This window comes from Haliotis rubra, unplaced genomic scaffold (genome assembly GCF_003918875.1).
Source record: "Haliotis rubra isolate DU_JTF1 unplaced genomic scaffold, ASM391887v1 Scf98, whole genome shotgun sequence".
Lineage (NCBI taxonomy): Eukaryota > Metazoa > Mollusca > Gastropoda > Lepetellida > Haliotidae > Haliotis > Haliotis rubra.
Window position 1 is genome coordinate 1,262,752 of NW_025767723.1, and position 23,895 is coordinate 1,286,646.

The window sequence follows — 23,895 nt, forward strand, 5'->3', positions numbered from 1 at the left end:
ATCTATGTTCGACCATATGCTATCAAATAGGATACATTATTGAATCGGAACTGAACTCAGGATTGGCCTTTAGCAATCCATGCATGTCGTAATATACGACTAAGGAGATCTGGGCCTAGATTTTCGAAGCTCTCTTAGCGCTAAGATAGTCGTAAGTTAATGTTAATGTATGGCACTTACGACTATCTTAGTGCTAACAGAGTTTCGAAAATCTAGGCGCAGCTGTCAGGATTGCTGATTTGGTTGATGCATATGCATGTCATTGTATACCAATAGTGTAAATATGTGCTGCTGATGCTGAATGTTTCGATCACTGGATTGTCTGGCCAAGATATGATTATTTAGATACAACAGTCATGCACGCAGCTGATTGCGGCATTTCACAACACTCACTCATTCACTCGAAAAAGAAATCGGTAAGGGTTTTCAAAATCAAAATAGAATATATTGTTAATAGAGTGACATATTTGAGTGAGTGAGTGAGTATGGTTTTACGCCGCTTTGAGCAATAATCCAGCAATATCACGACGGGGGACACCAGAAATGGGCTTCACACATTATACCCATGTGTAGACATGTGAACTGACGAAGGATGTGATTAATGTCGATGATTAGCGATGATTAGCCCCCCAAAGAAAACAAAACAAAACACACAAAAAACCCCACAAAAACGGCAAGAGTGCTGTATAGTGCTGGACACTTAAATGAATATCTATTCGTTAACTGTTTGATTGACATTCTAGAAGTTGGTGAGTGTATTGAGAAACATACATTTGATTACGACTTCTTGTTTATTATATATTCCTTGATAACATCTTATTATGCTTATAATACTTCGTTTACCTTGAACGAAAAAGGAAGAAAATACTCAACAATAACAATAACAAAAACAGACAAATGAGTTTATCCATTATGTTGTATATTTCCGTATTTATAGGTGCATGTGACGATGCTTCAGGAGACAACCTGTCTATCGAGCTGGGATTGAGTTAACTAAATCGATAGCTAAGTTCAAGTTACCTCAGGCAGCAAGCAGGCATTCCGAGTATGTAATATAATCACCCCTGTATCAAAATGAACTCTGAAAAACATTTCGGCCTAACTCAATTCAATCAGAAATACACAATGCCATTTTAGAAAGTGGTCAAATGTAACATATACTCTCCCCAAAAGAAACGCATCATGAAAATAGCAATTTCATGTAGCAATGAATTAAAACGTGATTCATTTTACAAAAGGTTTTGCTCTGTTTATGAGTCCTATGGTGTTTATGTTTTGAAACATCACAACAAAACGCACCATCCGTAAAATACCCGCATTTAACAGCATGATTTTCAATTTCGGCGTGTAGTGTCACAGAATACACAATTCACATGCAATGCACGTGAAAGTTGGGGATCAGATAGTCTCAATGATGGGTATAAAAGGTTGATCGCTGTCTGTCGATTATTCACTGTATTTGGAATATTGTTGACGAACGCAAAATGCCAGGCCTAAGTGAAGCCAACCGTCATATAGCCATTGGTTTGCTTGAAGCTGGCCAGTCTCAACGTGCAGTTGCCCGACGCATGAATGTTCACCAAAGCACCATTTCACGGCTCTGGGAGAGATATCGCCGGCAGAATGCGGTAGCAGATGCCCCTCGTAGTGGGCGACATCGAGCGACCACTGCGGCGCAGGATCGCTACATCCGGGTACATCACCTGCGTCATCGAACAGCTACGGCGACCAGTACCGCTCGACAAATTCCCGAGTTGAGGAGGCTTGAGTTGAAATTCCTATATGCGTTTCTTTTTTGGGAGAGTATATGTTATATTTGGGATTACACTTTCTTAGTAAAGTACAGATTCTACCACCTTTTGGGTTGAGTCCCATCCGGGATTCGAACCCACACCCTCAGAGTCAGGCAGCTAATCGCCAGCACACAAAGTCAGACGCCTAGACCGACCGCTCAGCCAGCGCGGATGGGACTCAACCCCAAAAGTGCTATTATCTGTACTTTACTAAGAAAGTGTAATCCCAAATATAACATATGTTACATTTGACAACTTTCTAAAGTGGCATTGTGTATTTCATAGCTTTCGGCCGTGGGAGCCGTGGCAATTAACACTTATCAGAGGGGTACACAAAGTCCGCAGTCTAAACTACCAGTTGTCCGATTTCCATTTTTGTGGAAGCCGCGGTGGCTGAGCGGTCTTGGCGTCTTACTTTGTGTGCTGGCGATTATGTGCCTGACTCTGAGGGTGTGGGTTCGAATCCCGGATGGGACTCAACCCCCAAAGTGCTAGAATCGGCACTCTACTAAGAAAGTGTAATCCCAAATATAACATATGTCAATGCAATCTGCACAATTAGTTAGTAGCTAGCGGACTACAAATACTTACATGCAGTAAAGTGTGCCTACACTTTGTGAAAAATGTTTTTATCTCATTGAATGCAGTGCTATCTAATTATTATATATTTTATTTTTTGACTAGTATCCGAGAAAGGGACATTATCAATATGCTTTTGATACATCGGTGACATAAACTCAGCCAACTTGATATACTGCAACGGTTTCAAAGATCCATCTTCATAATTCAGGGTTGGGGGTGGATGGGTGTTATATAAAAAATGATATAACAGTATTTTAAGCAGGCATCTAGGTGGTACGTTAGTCTGTCTGATCCTAAAATCCAGCTAAAATGACTTGGCACGTCTTGTCGTTTTGTGTGAATTCTAATATTCTTTTGAGATATACGTATATCGCAGGGAACAAATGCTTCTCTACTGTTCCATCGGCTTTAAGGATTTAAAACCAAACCGGCATACCGTCAATATCTGGTTCAGAGCGTGGGCCACCGGAGAACGGGCAAACGTGAGTTACCTCCCTTCATCCATAGCAAACGACAAAATGAAGCGGACGACAAATACTTGGATGATTGCAAGGACTTGTCAGCAAGACGGCCAGGAGCAAACATCGTTTACAACTAACACAGTATATATTAATACAACGACAGAATCAAGAAATCCAATACGCTTATCATTTTACAGAAGGTGAAATAGCTGAAGGAAGCACCTGTGATTGCGTCACATGAAGCGATAAGACTGAGACTAGACCTTACCTAACCTGCTACAAGCAATGTACGTCGGTTGGCAAGCATTCCTTTATAATGCACCATACTTTTCCTTCACACTGGAGACTTATTGTACTATATTCATGTACTGAAAACTCATGACACTATACGAATTAGGAAATGATGGCACCACACTGGCTATCAAATATATTCTAATGACACTACATTGTATTCCATTCACCAAGTGAAAAAGTTTGGCAAAAGTCTACCTATAAAATAGGTAAAAATTCCAACCATTCAGTAAGTGAAAACTCGTAGCACCATTCCATTCACCAATTGAAAACGTATGGAACCATACCATAAATAAGAACTTGTGCCAATATACCACACACCACAAGTGAAAACATTTGACACCATACTACCCACCAAAGAAATACTTACGGCACCTAACCAGTCACCAAGTGAAAACTTGTGGCACCATACTACCCACCAAAGAAATACTTACGGCACCTAACCAGTCACCAAGTGAAAACGTTTGACACCATACTACCCACCAAAGAAATACTTACGGCACCTAACCAGTCACCAAGTGAAAACTTGTGGCACCATTCCAGTCACCAAGCCTACACTCATGGTTCAATAATATTATCACCCTAGTCAATGGGTCAGTATGCATATGTATTCCATACTGAACTCCATGTGGAGTATACAACCCGAACTACCTTATATGACGCTTCCATCACATTGAAGACTCTCCGCGTCCGACGCTCGTTGAACAGAGGCATATTTCGAGTGAGTGAGTGAGTTTGGTTTTACGCCGCTTTTAGCAATATTCCAGCAATATCACGGCGGGGGACACCAGAAATGAGCTTCACACATTGTACCCATGTGGGGATTCGAACCCGGGTCTTCGGCGTGACGAGCGAACGCTTTAACCACTAGGCTACCCACCGCCCCGCATATTTCGAACAAAATCACTTGCAAAAGGAGACACGACATGTTTAATCTTGCTAATATCCATTTACCTTCCGCGACCAGTGTTTCGTAAGTTACTCATGTCCACCAGCCTGGAAAAGACGTTAAAGTGAGCCGGTAATATCACCCCTACACAGAAGCCTGTTCCTTAGGCAGAGGATAACCTATGGTATTATGAGTTCGAATCTCGGTCCACCTCGATTATGGTTCAAGGTTGTCAGCACCATATCCATACTCGTGGACTCAACAAAAGTGGTATACGTCAAAGGACCGCATCATTAAGACCACACACATACGCACACGCATAAGCACACGTACGCACAACACAAGATCACACGGCCTGATGTAACCGGAAAATTGTTCAAAGTACATGTATGTTTAACTAGTTAAAAGGAAAGTGTATTAAATAGACAGTTAGTGTTACGAAATTCGATACTGCCGAGACATATACCAGGAGTGATGACCACTCGGGTACGATTACACAGTCAGTGACCCAGGTGACAGATGAACCAACCCGAGGGTCATTATGTCCATGTAATCTCCATACGAGACCATCATCCGTGATAATTCGCTATATTCAATAACACTGGACGTTGCTATGAAATTATTCCAATACATTAATTATATTCTAATACATTGATTATACATTGTCAGACAAAGGTTATGTAAGACACAGATCTTATCCAAACTTACAATTGAAACTTCTCAGACGGACTAGTGAGGGTTCAACTTGGAACAACAAGAAACAACAGGAATTTAGATTGATTTTTCAAAGTATTCTACAGTTCCGTTGTCTGTATCTATAATATAACATATATTGAAAGAACTATCACTGCCAAACCTTGATAATACACGCAATCCTTTATTAAATTTATCCCAAGGAATAAACACATTCACGTCGATCAATTGCAGAAAATGTAAAATAGGGCACACTGAAGTGACACAAGGTCAGGCCAACCTGCATACATTATAAAAGAGCACTTCAAGGAAAGACACCACATGTTAAACGAAGAAAGAACATAAAATCCTTTTTGAGTTGATTTTGGGATAAAAAAATAAATTCCTCAATACAGATTGGTAACACATTCCAATCAAGCAGTAAGTACGGGAAATGAGTTAAATCATAATACAAATGCGTCAAACCTCCTTCCCAACAAGCGAGATGGTTCAGCTGGTCAGGCATAATATCCCTAATACTGTTGGCGATTTGAGTCTAAGCCTATCTCTGTTGTCATGGAGAATGGAACAAGCATTTCTCGAGGGCCCCTCGTCGACCACATTACAATCTCCCGAGTCTCCTAAGGGGGATCACTCAAGTAGGTAAATCGCTGTCAATAGCTTGTTATCGCCTAGCCAGAACCTCCATTTGCGAGGAGCGCAGAGAGCATCACGACACTCAGCGTGACAATTTCCTCTATGTATTTACGTCGAAAGTATTTTAACAGCATTTGACCACACTTTACCGTATGTAAACCTTTCATAACATGTCTCCCGCGTCGACAACGACAATGCCACGTGGATTTTGCGTCTGCCCTTTGAAACAGTACGGATTATCGTAGAACGGACACATGGCAATGTCCATACAGAGTGACATTACATTCATCCGGACGCTTAAAGGGAAATAGTAACGCAATTTATTTTTTCATAGGGGTAAAAACATTCCTAGAGTCACCTTCTATTATTAAAATTGAACAAAGATTTTGTAAAATCGCAATAAACACGTAAAACACGCACTCGTGATGCCTATTGCCGTTGGTTTCCTCTTTGATTCTGAAGCAATAAAAGATGTTCCTGATGTCATATTTACATGACTGTTAGACCATATATATCAATACGAGTCGATTTTACATCTTGCAAGCGACATTTCCAGTGAAGATATAGAAACGGAGGCATCATTTGATGTCATGTTTATTTGTCAGCAAAATGTGACACAGTTCCAACCAGCACACCCAGTGTATAGTATGTTGACATGTCTCTCGGCCGTCGCCCGGATAGTCCATTATCCATTGGTCCATGTGCTGGTCTCCCTGAACCGTGGTGAGAATGAGACACATTCAATGCACAACTTTCCCAGTGTTTATGCTACAGTTATTGCGGTATTCCTCCTGAGATATCTGCTTAACGCCTTGTGTGAATAATGAATATAGATATTTTAATGATGATCATTGATCGTGCAGAATCTGGTTGACCTTTTGGGTTCGGCGGCCTACCACATGGCAACATAGGCCATGCTGGGGAACTTGTGTTGCCAGGAACCGTCTCTGGTATTTGAATATACCTGGTTCGCAGAGAATCCGCATTGATACTACCAGGAGTCCTAACTGATACTGCCAGAAATACTACCCCGGATACTACCCAGAGTCCGCAGTGATACTGCGAAGAGTTCGCACTGGCACTACGAAGAGTCCGCAGTAATACTGCGAAGAGTTCGCACTGGTACTACGAAGAGTCCGCAGTCATACTGCGAAGAGTTCGCACTGGTACTACGAAGAGTCCGCACTGGTACTACGAAGAGTCCGCACTGGTACTACGAAGAGTCCGCAGTAATACTGCGAAGAGTTTGCACTGGTACTACGAAGAGTTCGCACTGGTACTACGAAGAGTTCACACTGGTACTACGAAGAGTCCGCACTGGTACTACGAAGAGTCCGCACTGGTACTACGAAGAGTTCGCACTGGTACCACCAGGTATCCGGACTGGGACTACAAAGAGTCCTCACTGCCACTACTAGGGACCCGCAATGGTACTATCAATCCCGGTTTGGTTTGCGTTGTTTACTTGTAACGCCGCTCTAGTCAATATTCCATCTACATGACAGCAATTTGTAAATAATCGAGTCTGGACCAGACACTCCAGTGATTGACATCATGAGCAGTAATTTTCGCAATACGATGATATGCACGAACAAAGTCAGCAAGCCTGACCACCCGATCCCGATAGTAACCACTTCCGATTGTTGATCTTATTGGGTAATCAATCGAACTACCAGTCCATGTCCATGAATAAAAACACACACATGTACTGCACACTGCAGTTCCGTAAAAGGGTGGATGTAGTGGTTATTCCGGGTTAGAATACTTGCCCAGCAACCAATACCTATAAGAGGCGACTAATGGATGGGGCTACTTGGTTGTTGAAACTCTATGTTCCCTTTGAAACTCCGAATCATCAACAATACAGCTGGGTTTGCAACAGAAAGAAAGGTAGCTTAAATGACTTGAGATTCGATTTACAATCTGTCACAATTTCATGTAAACGTTGCTAATGATCCGCCATCTATTACCTCCCGATAACGGTATAGTTGACACATTTGATCCCGTTTGATAACCGCTCCTCACGAGCTAAGTAGCCCAAGGTGACCTGATCGATTTATACTTGTTTCTTTAAGCCAACTGTTAGACTGATAATGAAATATGTCGAAATTGCGTTGTGTCTTAATGTGATTCGATCTACCCAGATCAGCCAAGCAACATAAATGTCCAAACATTCTCCGCTAGGTAATTCGTCATCTACTTTACAAATCATTTCTACATGCTGAAACGTAACTGTTATATCACTGCATATTTAGGAATATGTTTATCTTGATTTTCATGTGGCAGGTTCAAAGTTATGACTGACGAAGATAAATATAGGAAAATACAGTAATATTTAAGGGTGTGTCTTATTGTAAATAGCTATATACTTGGCCTGATTGAAGATAAAGACCATGTTTATTAGTTTGTGATGCCCACACACTTCAAAATGTAAATGAATGAGTGAAGTGGGTATGGTTTTACGCCGCTTTTAGCAATATTCCATCAATGTCACGGCGGGGTACACCAGCAATGGACTTCACACATTGTACCCATTTGGGGAATCGAAGTGACGGAGTGACGAGCGAACGTTTAATCATTAGGCTACACCACCGCCACACAAAATGTAAATACAAAAACTACGTTTCTGCCCATTTCGCTTTATGCCAATGAACACTGACAAAAACTATTATTATATTTAGCTATCTCTTGTTCCTATAACTCAATTGTGTGTACAATGTATTGGCCGGGCTTAAAATAAATTTGAATTTGCAACCACGTCTCCTACAACGTCTGAAATGCTGTATAAGGAGCTACACTATAAATCATACAGACATATGGAGAACGAAGTGTGGTTACTTTCACAAGAAAACATCCTTGATCATGGTGTTATTTCTGGAGATTCGAACACGCTCGCAACTTGATGCTATTTTGGAAAGGGTAGTGAATTGTTGTTCCCCTTGAATGTAGCTGGGCAACCAGAAAAACCCAACGGCCGAGCGATCGCCCTAAATATAGTGGGCCAGATAAAACAATCTGGAATGGGAGAAAAGATACAGGAAATATTATTGTGTGGGAATAATCAGGAAATACCATACGCAACCCCTCTGTACTTAGATCAGATTGCATTCCGTGAGTCATGATCATTATGACGGGTAAAAGCTTGTAAATCTTACTACCCTCCTTGAAAAGGCCGTACATAATGTTGAAACCTCATATAACAAATATAAAACTCGTGATCGTTATTTATCCTACAATAAGACACTTCAGGCACAATAAACAACTCGGGACGAACCCTCGTGGTATATTCAAGGTAAATTGTATTTTTTACTAAGATAACACCATACACTGGCGAAGTGAGATGCGTTTCTTCTCGACCTTTCCCATTTTAAAGAAATATGCAACTCTGTATATTGTTTAACAGGACAAACTCGATTTAAGTAGGTTAGAAACAAATATCTTCGTCGAATATATACTATTCACACTTTGCTAAGGATCAAATCATGGACTCAACAGAAAATTATGATGTGGGGTCAAACAAGTCAAAACATTGATTACACAACAGTCTCGTTTCCTGTTGACTGGGTTCCGTCCTATTGCGCATTTTAGTACAATAACCAGTCCTGAATTTTGAGACCAATTCATTTAACTGGATACATAAATATTAATCAGTATTATTTGATACATCTAAGCACTTGTATATTGCAACACTACGCTCCTTATAATCCTTGCAGCGTGCTCTGTCGTACAGCGAGCACTGACAAACAGAAACCTGGAAATCGTGGAAATCTCAAAACGAGGCTCTGCCGCTAGAAAAGTTTGGGGGTCTGGTAAGGACTTGGTTTTATATCAATCACATTGTGCGTTACAGCACTACCTGATAGTAACCAGTGAGCCAGATGCATTGTGAATCATTTACGACCTCATCAAACTAGGGCAGTCTGTGACGTCTTAGTTAAGGTCAGGCTGCCTACACCTCGCCATAAAATGTAGAAATACGATGTTGTTAAAGTTTAAAATTAAAATTCATTTGTAAATACCATTTTCTTATGAAACAAGGAATTGGAATGCAGTGTAACCATACTATTAGTTATTTGTGATGTCTATTTTCACTTTCACATGAGAAAATTCGGATCGGCTGAAAAGTGTCCTTGTCTGAATAGGTTAATGAGACTCATGTTTCGGTTTGTATGGTTTAAATATCTAAGCTTATTGTTAGCATGGATCCTAGGTTTCAGTATGTCATTTCATCTTGTGGATTCCATACCTGCTATTGACAGGTGTTGTGTACTTGTCAATGACTCCAGGAAAAACATTTCTATGGTTACTGATGTATCAAGTGCATAAGGTTAGATTAAAGTGACTGTTTGCCTAAAGAGGGGTTAACCTATCATTATTTCTCCAGTTTTTAATGGATAAGATTTCAAAATATAAATCTACATTTAAGTAAAGTTGTGAATTTTTGTGATCCGTAGCAAAGTGTGAGTAGTATAGTAGGAAAATATCAATGCGTTTTGTCCATTACGTTAATATCACACATGAAATATTGATCATCCCATTAAATGCCCTATAGAACTTTATGTCAAAGTCAGTGTACATATAAGTCACTGTCAGAAAAAGACGTATGAAGACAGTACCTAGACCAACAGACTGCAGTACCATTCTGTTATGAATGAATAACCTGACCACGTCAGACGTTGTGTAGATGTATTTTAACCCACCTACTGCTACCACTTCATATGACGTATGAGACACTTTACAAGCACTTTCAAAAACCCATCAATGTCGCCGGCAGACCTTGGTCTAATTATTAACTATTCGTACCATAAAATTCCATGCAAACTACCATTTAAAACAAATAAATTGTTATCCGGGCTGCTATATCAAATACAAAAAAAACAACAGTTATCGATTACGATGCATAATGAGCGAGATGTAAAGTATTGGTTGGAGTCGGTGAGACGATGTGTGTCCCAGCGGACAATAATTGAAACGTTATATAAATTGCTTTCTCCGACGTCCGCGCGGGGAACGGTAAATTCGCCTTTGCCAGTGAGAGGTCAGTCACGATTATCCGCCGGCACAGATTCCATTGGGCAGGAAAGGCGAATTAGTGGTGACAATTATACGAATGGGTTACTGAGAAGCAGTGATGACACCGGGTGTTCGGGAAAAGAGTAAATATACCAAGGGGAGACTATACAAAGTCTATATAGTCCTCCTGGCATTTCGTGCTCTGCAGGATCCCCCACGTTCTGCATAAAAAGAAAAACAAGAAGACAAAGTCATCAATATCCCCCGCAATGGCAAAATACTCTTCATGATTATGTCTACGAGTTATGATTATGTCAAATATTTAGGTGTGTATATAGAAAAGTGGAAGGAGAGTATTGAAAGGTTTTTAAAGTTCTGCTCCGGAAAAGAGCACTACCACCAATTTCAGGCTAAGTCAAACTTGTTGCCACGGAAAAGCCAAAAATATTTTATTCAGAATTCCAAAACTACCAAAAAGGCACCAGTACACCACCAGATCTATCTATGTGCCAAGTTTGGTGAAGAAACATTGAACGGTTTTAGAGTTCTGCTCCGGAAAAGAGCACTACCACCAATTTCAGTCTAAGTCAAACTTGTTGCCATGGAAATGCCAAAAACGTTTTATTCAGAATTCCAAAACAACCAAAAGGCACCAGTACTCCACCGGATCTAACTATGTGCCAAGTTTGGTTAAGAAATATTGAACAGTTTAAGAGTTCTCCTCCGGAAAAGACAAATGTGCACGGACGGACGGACGGACGCACGCACGGACGGAGTCCATTTTAATACCCCCCGCAAAACGCGTTGCGGGGGATAAAAAACCCTCCAAATTTGTAGTCTGACGTCGTATAGCTGTACAGCAGTCTTTGTAATCATAACATGTTTTTACAGACTTGTTATCATACGTGGCTGGATCTCCACGATGCATGATCCTTGTTCCTGATTCAAACAGGATGCGCGAGCTTCTTTTAATCATTTTTCTAACTGATTACCTCTGATCTATTTACTGAAACTATTTCCTCGAGCTATTGATAAATGATAATCAACAAAGCAGCACAACTACCCCTGGGTTTGATATGACCTATGTAAATATTCCTGGTATTCAGAATAGCCTCGAACCATCACATATATTGGATGATTCTGGGTTATATATGCACCTACACAACCTCACAGAATTAAGACACTGTCATTCTAGGACAGATGTGTAAATCTCATTTGTTTCTCAGTCTCATCCTTTTAAAGGTCAGCTGTGTAACAGTGCAGGCTCATTTGTAGGTTTGAGATCCTCGGGTCGATGTTACCACCATCTGAATGTGAAGACCCAGGTAATGCCAAGACGTCGTTTGTTAGGGACACTGCTGTCGTGCGTGGGATTACAGCCAACTCATTCTTCCACGTGGATTGATAACCTGAGTTCCTACAGAAATCAAGTGTCAGATTTTCTGCGTCTTCCCCATTCACGCACTACGTCGTAATAATCTAAATTCTTAGCGCGCTATTTATTGACGGCCGCAGAGCTGTAGTTGATGTGAACCGTTTAGAAGACAGGAAGCCATTTGGACATCACAATACTAGTGTCTCCACGAGAAGCACGGGTAGTCCAGTAGTTGGAAGAGGGAATGCGAATGCATGGTTTTTGCATCATTCCAGCAATATAACGACGGGGTCCATTTGCGGTATAAGTGAGTGAGTGAGTTTAGTTTCACGCCGCACTCAGCAATATTCCAGCTATATGGCAGCGGTCTGTATATAATCGAGTCTGGACCAGACAATCCAGTGATCAACAGCATGAGCATCGTTCTACGCAATTGGGATACGATGACATGTGTCAACCAAGTCAGCGAGCCTGACCACCCGACCCCGTTACATTTGTATTATAAGGCATAATCAACGTTCATAGTTTCCCAATTCAGTTTTAAATCATGACATGAATTTAATATCAAACGCGGGTATTCTCGGTAATCTGTGTCCCCTATGTTTGATGCAAGTGTCTGGTGACTGTGCCTTAGCTGATTGCATGGTCTCTTAACACGCATACATAATGCTAGAGATATATGTATACATATATGGAGTCACATCATGAGAAGTGATATACGTATTAGATTAGCGTGACATACAATCGACCAAACCATCGAGAATGACCCCCTGATCCCCTAATCCGAAATCTAAACGTATTACCAAATTTCATATTAAATCTCGTGTACATGTTATGCTATGTGAAAGTGGCACCAACTATATAAATTACTTATAATGTTATTCTTTATGAGTGAGTGAGTGGTCTTACGCCGCAATGAGAGATTTTCCAGCAACACGACGGGGGACACCAGAAATTGGCTTCACACATTGTGCTCATGTGGGGAATCGAACCCGGGTCCTCAGCGTGACGAGCAGACACATTAACCATTAGGCTACAATTCAATATCTACTGTGCCATGACACAACAAGCATTGTCACTAAGGTGACATAAAATCCCCCGCCGCAAATTATCAAATAAAACTTAAAAAGTAATGAAAGTTTAAGGTGAAGTTAAATGTCAACAAAAAGATGACCAGTCAACCTCTCTTGATATCTTGCTCTTTAGTTGTTCAAACACACAAATATTTCAAGACTGATTTTGATCTTGACATGAATATCATAGTGTATGAAATATGCAAAAATGGTACTAAAGAAATTTCCTATTGAAAAACATTCAAGGGAAGTCTTGAAAGTCTATGAAGAAAATCCAGTGAATTCAGGCTAAAATTATGTGAAGGTCTCAAAAATTGACTGGGCCCTGCGCCTTCATTAGATGAAGCTTGGTGTCAAATATGAAAACAATCCAGTGAATGTTTTTTGCGATATCTTGCTGACTATCTTAACATGCAATTTAACATGCTGAAATCTTCAAAGTGTCTTTGTGACCTTGAAAAGTAAGTGAAGGTCACCAAAATCGACTGGGCCTTGCACTTTCCCTAGATGAAGCGTGGTGTTAAATATGAAGAGAGTCCAGTGAACGGTTCTTGAGATATCTCGCTGACAAGAGTAAAACGTTAAAGGCCCCTTGTGACCTTGAAATGAAGGTCAAGATCACCAAACCTGACTGTGACCTATCTTATACAGTGATGAACCTAGGTACCAAATATGAAAAGGATCTAGTCAACGGTTCTTAAGATATTCCAATTCGTACGTACGGACGGACGGAGCCTAATACTATATCCCCCGCTTCGCGCTAAACGCGCGGCGGGGGATAATAACTAAACACTATTTCGATCACTGACCACGTACATCAGGTGTAAAATGCGACATGTGAGACGGCATCAACCTTTCCTGTCAGAGTTGTTACAAAGGTGAACGCCTACACAGAGGCTACTTATACCTCCAGTGTTTACAGGGAGTTTATTAAAATGTCACGTCGTTGTTTATTACAGCTTTTTGTTGTCTAACGTCTTACTCAGCAAAATGTCAGCTACAACCATTCTGAAGCAGACTGCAATATGAGCAAAGTCCAACGGTTCCGGGGTACGAAGAGCCCAGAACGCCCTCTAGGAGAAGCTAATAGGTTGGAGTAGCGTCCCTTGAATATAATTTACGTGATGCTACCCAACGTCTGAAATCCGACCGCGACGTTGCCAACCATAGCCAACGTTGGGCCAACGTCGGAATGCTATCTGGGTTGAGGAACCAGGTGACGCAGTCAGGCTACCTGATCCATTTGGTCGCTATTGACGACAAGCACAGATGGATGGAGACTTGACTTATGCTTAGTCTATGAATATATATAATTTTGACAAAAACAAATACTTCCTTTTGAATTGAACAGGAGCCCCGGAGAGAGGGGAGATTCAGAACCAGAGGAAATCTAGACTTGTTTCATTCAAGGAATCAGCACTGCAGAAAGGGCTGGGCGGAAGGGAAAATAATGCTGTTCATGGACTGTGAGACAGACTAGCTGAGGCCTCACCTTACCTTGAATCAAGGGACATCCTCTTCTTCGGTGTAATTAAAGCCATGTAGGACTCAATCACAGGTGTTGTTGTTCTCCGTGAGGTTTATATAATGTACATCAGAAACAATGCATTCGACCACCCACTCCAATCACCTTATTCAAATGATGATCGTAATATTCTATTTCCTATGATTGCTGTAAAATATTCACATGATAACATCATGGCCTCTACCCATTGACCTACTTCTGTTGGTTGTGTAAGAGTTGTCGTGCACAACAACACTTTCAACAGATGCCACGCTATTTAGTATAGAACACATCACAGAACGGATTCATAAATATGCTTCACTGGCCATGATATGTCTGTTGGCACAAAATGAGAAAAAATGATCTAACTAATTATTACAAAAGGCCATAAATATTAATCTGTTGTGTTGTAGTGTCCAAATACATGCAGAAAGGCTCTGTTTGAGACTAAAAACTGTACATCATTAACATTACGATCGATGAACACAAACAATCCGAGCTACAAAACAAAGAAAATATTTTCGGGTAGGAACCACAGGGGTATGGCTAGTCCCTTAGAAATGTTTAGCGCTGAATCATGTCATCCAGTTCAATGAATCATCCATATACTTAACTGAATTATGATAGCATTGATTTAAGAGCATGCCTATCGGGTACGACTATTGGGTACGATCAGGATTCTTGCCCATCAGGTAAGGTTTTAGTTAATCGTATTAGACAACCAGCACAGATTATAGTTCTAAATGAGATGGTTAGCAGGTGCAGTCTGGAGTCAGTACCGTCGATCCCCTGCAGGTCGTTATGTCTGTCTTACATCTAACGATTTCAATTTACTGCCAGACAACATGTACCATTCACGATGCAACAAAAGAGATCGGATCATATTACTCTATGTTTACAGTCTCACATACAACGCGTGACTGGCTGAACAAAATTAATCAATATTGTTACACAATATACGCCTTGTATGGATAACGTTACACAATCGATGGGATGACATAATTTCAAGATGTGTCACACCTTTCAAAACTGCCTCCAAAGATGTTATCAAGAAACGAAGTATTATTCAAATCGAATAAAGGAAGACATGACAGAACAACTGTTCCTTTATTTACTTAGTATTTCCCGGAATCCAGTGCAAGCGAAGAAACCCGAAAAAAGAATATAGCAACACCTGTTATTTCACGTGTTCCCTTATTTGTTTCCATCAGTATATATCCCTTTGCATCGTGGATATGTTTGATAACGTTGAAGTTCATTTGTTACTGAGTGTTTATTACAACGTATCGTTAACACCATACAAAGGACTGGATTTTCACACACTAAATCAACCCCACTTTACCCCACTAAACCATCCGCTCACAACTTCATAGTACGACTTCATTTCAAATGTCACAACATGCCAATAATTGATACACTAACACTTTAACGTATCAAATTAGCGAAATTAGAAAACTGTTTGCTCTTGTTCAGCTCATAACTGTAATCTAGTTTCCCTGGCAGGAAAAGGCCCAAAGCCATTTCAATTATTCAAGAACACGATGTATCTGAAATAGATTGATCTCGACACTGATTGATGACAGTTAATGACAGCATGAACACGTCGAAAATGGTGGCAATTACAATCGCCTTGAAACAGTACTGACAGTATTTCTTCAGTTAAACGATTAATCTTTATAACAAATCTGATCTTTATGAAGTCTTAAATGAAGGCTTTTGTTTGATTAACCTGAGGACGATCATTCCCTGTGCTCTCTCAAGGTCACGAAGGAAACGGTGCATGAACGTCAAATCTTATGGCAAGAAGAGTTACTGGCAAATGAAACATCAACTTTCAGATATTGACTAGAAATACACCCCAGGCGGAGGACATTTGTCGGCGTTGTTCCAAAAGAATCGAATCGTTATGAGCAGTGATCGCCAGAGAAGTTGGTCACTCTGTTACTGACCGAAACTGACCACCCGATCCATTAAGTTAAGCTTTCAAAACGTTTAATGGTAGATATGTGGAGGAAATTTCAAGTTTTAAACACTAGTGATGAAGTTACAAAAGTAACAAACTGACTAATCTTTTTATGACGGGTGTCACGGATAGGGCAGGATACGCCAACCTTTTCGCGAACACCTGCTATTATCATTATTTTGATAGTGATACGCAAACACATGCTCACGATATCGTAGTCGGAATCGAACAATCAACGTTGCTTTTAGCAGAGATATCTTATGGTTGTTGAAATGCTTTTGCCGTGTTATTCATATACAGGGTGTTTTAAGTGATGGGACGTAGCGATATTACTGAAAGCTGAGTTTTGTTCGATGTAACTATTTCTTGTGTTATTACGTGACTTGGTGAAAGGTTAGTATCTCGGGTAGTCTTCACAATGCTCCTGACTTCTAAAGGTACATGTGGACAGCGCGATAAAGAAGGCACACCCACCAAACACTCAAACACAATGCTCAACGTTCAATGTGTAACCGTTCCGTTATTTGTTTCTATCAGTATATATGATTTGACTCAATGGAAATGTGGGGGCTGAAGTTAGCAGAGATTTCTTATTATGTGTGTGGGGAGAGTTTTATCGTTTCTAATTATACATCTCGTTAAGCCCGTAGCGACGTCTCCTCCATCAGTGGTGATTTGTAAACTCAAAACACGACGACGTATACGATGGAGTGGTGTAGTCGCCGCTATCATGCGCATATTTACATTGACGTCAGTTCAGAAGGTTTCAGAACTACGAATGTTCGGTCATCTTCAAGGTGTCTAGTTACCTTTCTCTGTCATAGCTGTGAGTGGATAACGATTCGAACTTTTTGCGTGTTAATCTTCGTTTCTGCGAGGACTTGTTCCCCAAGTTTGACAATTTCCCAAAGGCCATAGACCATGTCTAAGGTTGTGGCAGCGCAACGACTCGCGCAGATGACTTACGTTTTTGTGGCTATGACGTCTTGTGCCGTCAATGATAAATGATCCGCCGATAACGAAACTCCTTCTGTGTGGGGTTCAGAGCTTATCAATCAACCCTAGTAGAAGGAATTCGTTACATTGTGAGTGAATGAGTTGCATTTTACGCCGTATTATATCAGTGCGTGTTTGCTTGGTGTGCGGGGACGCTCGAGGTGAGGCAGCTCTTTACCACTGTGGTGACACCGACGAGCACAAGCTCACAACCCCAAAATCATAATCCCAAAACCGGGATTCACACCTAAGGTAATAGTTTTTGATGAGTACAAGGGACGTAACTCCGCACAGCGAATTGCGGTGCCTTAAACTACTGGGCAATCCACGCCCCTTCAGTGTGTGAACACATTACTAACACTATAGATTTTGAACAAACATTGTGCCAACCTTTGTAAAGTTTATGTGTACATAAATATGTGACGCAATAAGAATTTAATAATCTAAACAAATATATCAGAAAGGTAAAAAAATATCTATATCTAGCAATGTGTACATTTATATAAAAAACATATTTATATACATTTCCAGCATAATTGTCTTCATTAAAATAAATCTAATCATTGATTTTTTTATTCCGTTAGTGTAGGCGTTCGACCCAAAACCACATACATGTATGTACATGTCATAGACAGGTGTTAAATTCAATCAAGTGTTGACATTCAAGTTAGTGTTCGACGGAATGACATTGCATGATAAATATACATTGGAAGGTTCTTAAATTAAGGTACAATCGTCGGTTGACATAAAAATATTAAACTTAGATTTAGAAGGATATGAGTAATACTTGGTGTTTATGTAAGTTTCACGTAATTGGCTATAAGAGAGACATATTAAGAGAAAGTGGTACTCGTCTTCCACATATCCTTGTGATATGCACAACACATTTGTTTTATTATACAATACGCAAACCTGTATTTCAATTTCTAGACAATATGACAACTATTTCATGTAGAGTAAGGTCACTATGCATATAAGGCACAACATATCTGTTGAGTCGTTGACTTATTACACAATCATCACAACATTGCCTAACATATGAGCGGATACCAATAACCTACTCACGACGAACTCTTTAAATAGCCACATTTAAACCTGCGTGCCTCAACCAGGTCAAAGTAATCTAGAACCACCTGTAAGGACCTGTCATGTCACTGCCTTCCCCCGGGGCGACTTGGGTTCTCTTTCATCCTGGTTCTGACTCAGTGACCTAGAGTCATGAAGATCAGTCGACCATTACATAAGGAGACGTTTGAGGCGAATCGAACAAAAGGACTCTTCCGGATAGCCTCAAGGTCTGGATTGGACCTGATCTAGGTTAATGTTCGATTTTACAAGTAACATCTCCTTGTTCTCAAGTCCCTAAGCTGTGAATAAATGGGACAAATGACTTTATGTCACAGTAAAACATATCCAAGAATAGCAGAGTACTTTGTAGGATTCAGGCGGTGTTGTACCCATTATGAAGCAGTATCTAACTACGATGACACCGTTCGCCCGAGAAAAGGTCAACGTAACCTGCCAGAAGGGACGTGCGCGTCACGTACACACGCTACGTCAAGTGAAATATTCACACGATATTATATACATGACACATGTCATGAAGGTAACTACACCTGACATATTAAGTCATGTAAATTTCCTAAACTACAATGTATGCAAATATTCCTCAGGTTTCGAGATGAGCCTGCTTCCTCTATTGAATTCTAGTTGTGAAAGGCCTTTTTCGGTTGCATGCGCACACTATCGTCGAATACAAACTGCTATTTATTTTAAAAAGATTTATGTGTTATAGAAAATTTGAATGAACTACGTTTCGTGCAATTTTTCACGATCATATTTGTGAAGACTATTTGAACTTAGGCCCAGTTCATGTTTCCGCAAAATCTGCAGTGTTTAACGTCTTATATTATCCAATCTGCTAATACCGGCTTGACGGAAACATGGTAGCAATATTGTGAGTAACAACATTGCAATGACATGATCCGCATAGCGGAGTTCGAATCTCAGTTTAGACAGCACCATACCCATGCTTGTGGTTGTCACCAGTAACAGCCGACGTGGTACGACGTGAAGAACCTTACGTGGATCCTATTCAGATGTCTGGAATCTGTAGTAAAGCGATCACCAAAAATGACATATCTGATGACCAATCATGATGATGTCGACCGCAATTCGTGCCAACCTTCTTGGGTTCGAATCCCCTGTTAGCACTGGTTGCGTTCTGTAATCATCACGCCCGTGCTCTGAGATAAACATAAAAATCCCGAATGACTCCGGGATTTCCTCCCACTTAACACAACTGAAATACTGTTGGAAGCAAACTCACAATCAACTGTACGTGAACATTTAAGCGACATATTCTTGCCATTTTCGAAATATATATCGGCCAAATGTAAATTCGGATGAACTATAATTCCAACTATATTACATGAACATGTGGTCACTACCAAATAGTAATATGAGGTGTTCGCGACAAGGCAAAGGTAGCAAGCCCTATCATCGTATCCTTCACAAACACATGCACAGGAAAGTCAAATATTCAGCTGAAAACACATCAACACGGTAACATATGGTAAATTCAAAACAGGGAACTGCATCGGACATCATTTGTGTCAGTGATGCGTGAGCTTTGGATATGTCCTCAACATTAAAGCCTTTTTGAAAACATGTTTGAGGCCTGAAACTCGTTTGGTGAAATCAACATGTCGACTACTTTTATGCTTATGTTTTATAATAGTGCGCTGTGTCTGCATGTACAAATCATGCAGTTACCTTCACAGTCAATGTCCCTTTTCCGTGGAAATTCTAGTATATATGTATTCTTTTGCAAGATAGATGCATGGTAGAATGTCTAGTTACATAATGTCACGCGTATGTAGTTTCAATCCCAGTTCGAAGACAATCTGGCTATCGTCTGCGCACGAAGTAAACAACATAAACAAACTAGAGTAAAAGGTTGTTTACAATCCCCTTGCACGTGAGACAAACTCGTAAACATCTTGATGTGCTAAGTTCAAGAAAAAAGTCAATCTATTTATTTGCGGAAAAAAAGATTCGTTCTCAAGATAGCAATCTCAAAACACACCGAAATAGACACTCACCCCAACGGCCTATATTTCCGCACGGAATATAAACAAACCATCGAAAACAGCCTTGAACGAAAAAACACATGACATTAAATCGAAGACAACATTGTGAAAGAAAGAAGCTTAAACGACCAAAACAACTCCAGCAACAAATGAGAGTTTCAGCCTATTTTCTATTGAACACATATCTAGCTAGAAGCAGCGGCAACTCGGTTACAAAATCACGGTCTGGGCCTTGTTGGTGAGAACATGAGCCCCAACAGACCGTAAGTGACTAGATGTGATGTAAATAGCTTTGCATTGATCTCTGGGCGGCAGTCAGTGGATCGCATGTCCCTATCTAGACACTAGGAAATACTCAGCTGAAAACAACAGTTCTGTAACACAAATGGCACGGAATAACCTTGACCATTGGCCATACATTCACTTGACAGCTGTAAGTTCACCCCAGTGAGGCTTGTATTACTCTCTGCCTTGTTTTCAAATACGCAAGCCCTGTCCTTGAGAAAGTCAATAGGTGTCTTATCTACAACAGAGAGTAAATAGCTTGTTTGAATGTTTAGCCTCACACTCAGCATAACCCATCTATGTGATGGAAGTCTGTAAATAATCGAACCTTTCCTTTCATGGATTCGAGATTCCTCGGTAAGCCTCTTATAGTACCTCCACCATTAAATATCAAGTTGTTTCATAAAGGCCAGTTCACAAAGAAATATAGCCCGTCTCCAGTACCTGAACCACATTATTTTCCCTACTGCCTAGCCCTCCCTGCAATGCTAAAACCATAAATGAAGCAAGTCTAGATCTCCCCAGGTTCAGGAGTGGCTCCTTTTCAATTTAAATGGGATTATTTGTTACTATCAAAATTATACACATTCAGAGACTAAGCGTTAGTCTAAAAAAGTACAGCATAGTTTCGTCTTATTTCCGCCGCTCTGAGCCACGTTCCACCTGAATGACGTCTGTAAATAATCGAGTTTGGACCAGACAAACCAGTGATATGGGTATGTTGACACGACATTAAACAGACCACCGAGTCTGATCAACCAATCGATAAGGTTGTCCCGAATTAGTTGCCGGGAACCCATTCTAACGTAATAACGATGTATTAGACGCTCATTAGTTGTCGGTTGACATGTGGCCAACAGTGGTGATCAAAGGGTCAATACAGTTGTATATAGTGTTGGTCGTTGCAGGTGTGACATCGATATCTCCGTCTTTTGATTATCAAAGACTATTTTATTATTATGGAAATCGCCCTGTCAATTGTATTCACATATTGTTTCAATATTTATTTGACAACAACATGCTGAACCAAGAAATTCTGTCCACCATGATGCTGGGCGGTCCAACCTGGACGTTAAGCAAACGGACATTAAGTGTATTTCGTGACAGTTTCTTGCCCATGCTTTCAACCACTGATCTGTACGACCAACAAACATCCCGTTACATTGTAGAGGAGTAATAGTCTCTAATCGTTCTGTACATTCTTTGGCAATACCATTCTCCGTGATGTCTGGCTATTGTATTCTGGTTATAATTATCACGGACTGTTATCGTCTTGGGAGGAACGCCTGAATTGATGCAGTTCTCACATGTTCGAAACGCTGATGAGACAACAGCATGAGATTTGAACCCACGATCAAAGTATTCTTCACGACAAATTCCAACAGAGCTAACCTTGCCACCAGCTGTACTTGATAGTGGACATCAATGTATTGATGCCATGAACATCTCTAGTACTTAATAGATGTAAGTCACAATATGGTTGAACACACAATACTCCCAATGTGACTTGAAGTTTAACCACCTCATTTTGCTGTTGCACCCCTTATATGTTTTGACACCCAACGCCATTCGACATAACACAAGTCCCATGAGATAACTTTGCAATGGTACTACTGTATGCTTTTATCCTGATCAATGTCTAAAAGGTGTTAATACAGGCATCAATAAGAAATATCAATCATGCAGTCTTTTGAATGGCTCCTATTTTGTTCTTAAACCAACTGATACAGTCGACAATATTTTCATCAGTTCAACCTAAAGGGGGCCGGTGGGTGGCCTAATGGTTAAAGCGTTGGCTCGTCAAGCCGAAGACCCGGGTTCGAATCCCCACATGGGTACAATGTGTGAAGCCCATTTCTGGTGTCCCCCGCCGTGATGTTGCTGGAATATTGCTAAAAGCGGCGTAAAAGCAAACTCAGTCAGTCAGTCAGTCAACCTAAAGGTTAATTTTCTAAATATGCGTTTTTAAATTATGACTTCCCATCATGGTGTCGCCTCCAGGGCACATGTCACGAGTTGACCAACAACCCGGGAGGTTACATTTTGTGACCACGTCAACTGTTTATCACTTCGCCCCTATACCATGGATTAGTGGTCATGATGTCAACCATTGGTTTCGCTAATTGGGCGACGTAAAAGGTGACTAGCGGGATTGGGTTGATGCATGTCACCCAGATTTCGTAGATCTGTGCTCATGATGGACACTGTCCAGTCTCAGTTATTCCCTGACCACCGTTATACAGCCGGGCTATGCAGAGTTAAACAACAAACATGCCGGGACTCGATAACCTAAAGACCACATTACCTTTGTAATACCAAACCAAAGATACTGTTAGATAACGGTTTCTTGAAAGATAATTTGTTTAAGGCAGTTGTTTATTTTTGCGAAATCCTAGACCAAGTTTCATAATATCAACATGTGTTTTCCAACTGCTTCAGCACGTGGTCTTCATTCGACTGAGGAGTATAGTCACGTGATGTAAACGGACACAGGTATTTGTTTGAAACATTCACTGGATATATAAAACATTCTGAAGAAAAACATGTTTCAGACGTTTAACAGAAACAGCGAAAGCAATGCGACGCTTGTTACATGGATATAGCTGTTTATGTCGTAAGGAATGTTTGTGATATAAGAAAAGGCAAGCTATCTGTAATATAACTAAACGGGAGACATTCTACACCATAAAACTGTGAGGTTTCCAAGGAAACTAATAATCTTTGCATCTACATGAGTTAAAACTAACCAATTACTGTATGCAAATAAGCAACTAAAAGGTTACGTTTTCAGGAATATATGATTGAAAGCAGGGGATATTCACAACTGGGTTCATGTTCTGCACCTATTATTATAACTGAACCCATCATGGCAGTACCCCACCGCCCCTCAATCATCGCGTAAAGCCTCAGTAAAACCCTGGACGTTTGATAATTTCACCGAGGACGATGTGCCGCGACGTGGAGGTAATCACATGTCAGTCACATCGGCAACGCAGCTGAAATAAATGCAATCAAATACCAAACACAGTTCGCCGATTTTAGCTTCAGATCGTTAAAAGGCCATCACCCTTGTAAGTCTGTTTTATAACCCCCCGCCCCAGTGGGGCTTATGTCGTAATAACCTCTTCACGTTCATTAGTCACCGGCGGCGAACACCACAATATTGATTAACACCTTTATCAAGATGATGACTCTCCATCAGGGCAATTTAGGTCTCGTTGCAGGCCCTAATCGAGGTTTGACTCCTAT

At 40.6% G+C, this 23,895-nt stretch overlaps 1 protein-coding gene across 2 annotated transcripts in view; it reads right to left on the reverse strand.

The window, feature by feature from the left end:
• LOC124265450 (proline-rich protein 5-like) overlaps positions 1-23,895 on the reverse strand; it is a 73,271-nt gene that overhangs the window by 15,473 nt on the left and 33,903 nt on the right. The gene's annotated exons all lie outside the window — the stretch shown is intronic.